Here is a 5,029-nt window from a genome sequence, read left to right as displayed (position 1 = left end):
TGTGTTTTTATAAGGTTCCCTGTTTCGTTCCCTGTCTAGGGAGAATTTTCCTGTACGTATACATTAAAAATAAAATTTATTTATATGCTTTGTTGCGGAATGGTGGATTTTCATATCACACAAACATCATGTGACAGATTTGACTTTCCCTCTACCAATCAAATGAGGGCTGTCCTGGCAGTGAATACATCCAGAGGGCTTTCTTATGGGTTGGTGATGAGCCACACAGTCCAGAATTAAGTTGTCACCTTGCCAGTTCTGACTGTCGGGAGGGAATTCCATGATGCAACACACAGCTGGCTCCCATTTCACCCAGGGAGGGAGGGATTCAGTGGACAAGGTCTGCCCCAGTTCACTGTGAAATAGCGCCCCCTCTGGTCAAGCAGCTGTTCTGCCTGTATTTATAGCTGGGCATTCCAAACAGGCAAAACTGAGAAGTGTGGAGACAAAAGGTGTTAAGATTCTGCTTTTCAATGCAGAGTATTAGATTGATTCAAACCTCCGATTCCTCAAAAGCAAGGGACAGCTGTAGGCATTCCAAACCTGAAGAAGGCAGGATCGTGGGTTCCCATCAAACCATGCTCCAGGTCCATGAGGCTCTGTGAACAGACTGACTTCTCAGAAGTGAGCAAATTAAGGAGAAGAAAGGCTGTGGCAGGATTGGCCTGGTGACATGAGCGGTGGGGAGGTGTGGGCAGAGAGAGGATTTTGAGCCCCTAGCTGTGAGAGGAAAAGACCATCTGTTCATTTTGTATTATTTTACATCACAAAATAAATAAATTAATGAATGCCCCCTGTCAATTTTTGATCGCACAGATCTAGGAAGTGTTATGCAGCTTGGCTGTGTACCCCAAACAACCAAATAGGGCGCAGTCCCCTCTCACTTTTGCCCCTGGATGGTGTCAGAAACCCCCACCCCCACACCCCAAACTGTCATAGTGGTGGGCTGGTAGCTCTGGCATGGCACCTGCATCTGACTGCCATTCCTTTGATGAGATTTGTTTTTTTTTTAAAAAACATTTCTGCATCTACTATGCAAGTAAATAATGTAATGTAAAGAAAGCATTTTTTTGACTTTTTCAAAGCATATGGAAAGCAAATTGTTTTGCACAGCTGAGACTGCAAGAGTCTTTCCTTTGCCAATATCTGTCATTTTCTCCATGTACTGTTTTTCTCTATTCAAACTGCAGCACATGCAGCACAGATGCTAGAGCTACACTTGACCTGTGAGCAGTGTGCATGTGTGCATGCGTGCATGTGCGTGCATGTGTGCATGCATTCATGTATGTTTTGTTGTGTGTGTGTGCCAGACTAAAGAATCACTTGTGCTTTTATTTGTTACAGGCCTGTTGTATTGGGCAGACAAAAGTGAAGATGTCCATTATAAAGGTAAGTTTGCGGTTACCTCTTTTGTCAGTGCAGACTGTAACAGAGCTGTATTCATGATTTTGTGAAATACACCAGACAAATGGATCAGCTGATTAACCATCCACTGGCTTTCTGTTCTCTGTTCCAGCTCAGATATTCATTGATTAAAACAGCATTTCCCAACCCAATTCTTTAAAAAAGTAAAAGTTATATATCCAGACATAGTGATGAAGAGATACTGAATACTTACTATTTTCTTTTAGGTTAAGTTATTTTAGGTTTAGTCTACTAAGTCTACTTTTTAAATGTTTTTCTTCTTTTTTTACAGTCCCTATATAGCAAAATGAAAAAAGTTTACATTTTTATTTCATGAGCCATCTCATACAAAACCACTTTAATAATTATTTATAGGTATTAATAATTAATGTTGTCTGTAGTGATATTGTTGGTACTGTTGTGTTTTTGGTTTGGGTTTGGAATGTCTGTATAGATTAGTTACGTGTGTGTGTGTGTGTGTGTGTGTGTGTGAATAAAAAAATAATAAAAATGTTGATCACAAAAAAGTAAAAGTTAAAATGAATTTTAAAAACTTAAATGAACAAATCCCCATTCAAAAAAGCCAAAATAAATGCAATTAAAATGCATATCACTTAATTAAAACCCTGACAGATCATTTAGGCCTACCGTTGACATGCCACATCAATGTCATTACGTTGTTCACTTTTGAGAGTGGTGTGCTGTGAGATCTCTCTCTCAGCTTCAAAAGGGATACCTCATGCAGAAATGCAGCTGTATTTTTTACAGGGGTAGAGGGAGAGAGAGAAAATGTTGAGGTTTCATTTTTGTTTCCCTGCTTCTTCACCAGAAACAAACTGCCACAGAACGGGCAGCTTCCTAAGCATTACTTAAGCCAGGAGTAATGCATGATGTAACGTTAAGGTGGGGCCTTATTCCTCAGCCATTTCCTCCTTGGTTTGCTCATTTTATAGGGACTTAGCTTTTTAAAAAATGAGGTGGGGTCGTATTTCTACTGAATATTTTACTATTCGTTGGAAATATACATTTTAAACCTCTGCTTTAATGTGTTCATTCCTTCATTCCTAAGTGTTTTTCTTTCATCTAGAGGTGCAATAATAAAAAAAATATAGAGACATTTTGTACTGCCACAAGCAACTGACGTCACTGCAAAGTCCCTTAGCAAGTTCTCTCCAAAGCCAAAAATAAAAATCAAAAATATGGAAGAATACTTTTAATACAGTTTCTATGTTATTATTAATACGAGAGGTGATGAAAATGCAACTCCTGTGAAGGAAGAAGGAATGGGGGATGAACTCAGTCACGGTGAAGTCAATCAATCTGAATTATTCAATTTGCCATTGATCTGATTTGCAGAAGTTTGGCTTGGAGGGAAGAAGGCTCATGGTGAACTCATATTTTTTTAACAGTGATGGAACAGATTGAATGCTTTTGCAGATGAATCTCTCCAACACACACACACACACACACACACACACACACACACACACACAGTAGTTCAGTTGTAGGGTTTCTCAGCGTCAGTGAGTCTCAACATGATGCCTATATCAGGTGCAGTTTCTAGTCAAGTCAAATTGCATTTGCAATGCAGTGCAGATATATTTGTCAATTGCAGTGATATGCAATTTTATGCATTTACAAATATTTTGAGTAGATCAGTTTGACCTTTTAGATACCTTAGGGCAAGGCTGCCCAGCCGTGCTCCAGTAGGTTCTACTATCCAGGAGGTTTTCACTCCAGCCCTAACAAAACACACCCCATTCAACAGCTAGAGATCTTGTTGAGCTGTTAAATGTCATAGAATCCGGTGTGCCAAATTAGGGCTGAAATCAAAACCTACACAGCATCAGATCTCCAAGCACAGAGTTGGGCAATGCTGTCTTAGAGTTTTTGGTATGGATTACTGTATCAATGGAAAAAATGTAAAATGTTTCCCAAAACAGAAAAATTAAAAAGCCTTTAATCTGTGCCTATAAACAAACCGATTTTCTTGAGATGTCTGTTTCTTTGTGTCTGTAAGCCTGGAATACTGTAATTCTACAGATGTTCTGGATAGGCCTATTTCCTTATACTGCACACTGGGTCTATTCACTAGGTAAGATAAACATTCTCTAAAAGTCACACCTCTGACACAAGCACTGTAAAACACACAAACCTGTCCCTAGATGTAAAATGAATATTCTTTATCTATAAGCTGTTGTAATGACTGATGGTGTCCTTCATAAAGACAACACTGGGTTTCTTTGAAGAATGGGTTTTTTTTTTTGAAGACCAGGACCATGCCATTGCTGACTATGACCAGCAGCTCCACAGGCCAATGTACAAGTGGCTCTAGCTTTACCCAGCAACAGGAGTTGTGTCAATCTCAGCTGGCCGAGATTGATAGTGCACCTGCTGATTAATCAGGTGCTCATTGCTTAATCTGCCCATGAAGAGTCCGCCTGCAACTCATGTCTGTGCAAGCTTGGCGTGTAGATCGTGGGGTGAGAAGAACCCCCCCCCCCCCCCCCCCCCCCCCCCCCCCCCCCCGCTCTCTACGTGATTGGCTTTCCACATTTTAAAACTACATGATTTTTTAAATTCACCCTTGTTCACAGTCATATTCGCAAGGGTTGCTTTGGACATCACCAACTGCAGCTGTAACCCTTACCTTAATTTTAACCTCAGTCCCAACCCTAAATAAATTTGGGCATCACACTCAATTTTTCATAAAGAAGTGCCTGGGGCACCTGCGAACAGACAAGCTTCTTGGATCTCAGATTCTCAGACCATAAAATGAGGATGGGGAGGTGGGAAGGGGGTCTCATCCTCCCATAACGCAGAACAAAAAGAGTATGGCTTCCTATTTGCCTTGGCCTCTAGCTCTTCCCCCCACCCACGTTCGGTGGCCCTGCAACAGATTTTTAGACTGTAAACATCTTCAATCCACTTTGATGTTACCTCCCTCTGGATCTGACCCCAGCAATAACAATATTTTGACAAGACCACAATATTTTCATGTTAAACACTGAACATGGTTGTGCATTTTTTGGCAATGTCTGAGGTATATATTTCCAAAGCTGTGAAATCCAAAACAGGCATTGGTTTCAAGAGAAATTGCTTCAGGAGCTGATTTTGCACAGCTAATTATAAATCTAACCAAATTTTCTGACACAAAAAATGTGTCTTGTCATCCTTCTAATCAAGTCTGACAATGTATTTATACAAAATTATTTGCTTTACAGGAAAATGTTGATTTTCTTATTGAGCCATTCTCCCTTTTGGCATCCTTAGCCAATGAGAGTGGTCTAAAATATTTTTTGCACAAGTAAAACTACAAAAAGCTAAGAACAACATAACTTAGAAGAACAAAAAAAAATCTGGCTCACAGTTTTAATACTGTGTAGGCATTCCACACAAAGCTGAAATACAATCTTAGATATATTTCTCGTGACACTTTGGCTCCTCCAATAAAAACCCGTGGAGGTCAGTGCGGGTTCATGTCAGAGGCGTGACAGAACAGACAATGCCGAATTCTCCCAGCAAGGTCTCTGCAGTGGTGCGATCTGTCAGGCCAATGAAAAACCTCTTTGTCTCGCTTCGGTGCACATTCCATCACCTTCAATGGCAAGGGCAAACAAAGAAA

Source organism: Anguilla anguilla, chromosome 16 (genome assembly GCF_013347855.1).
Source record: "Anguilla anguilla isolate fAngAng1 chromosome 16, fAngAng1.pri, whole genome shotgun sequence".
NCBI lineage: Eukaryota > Metazoa > Chordata > Actinopteri > Anguilliformes > Anguillidae > Anguilla > Anguilla anguilla.
Note: the sequence above shows the minus strand (reverse complement) of the source record.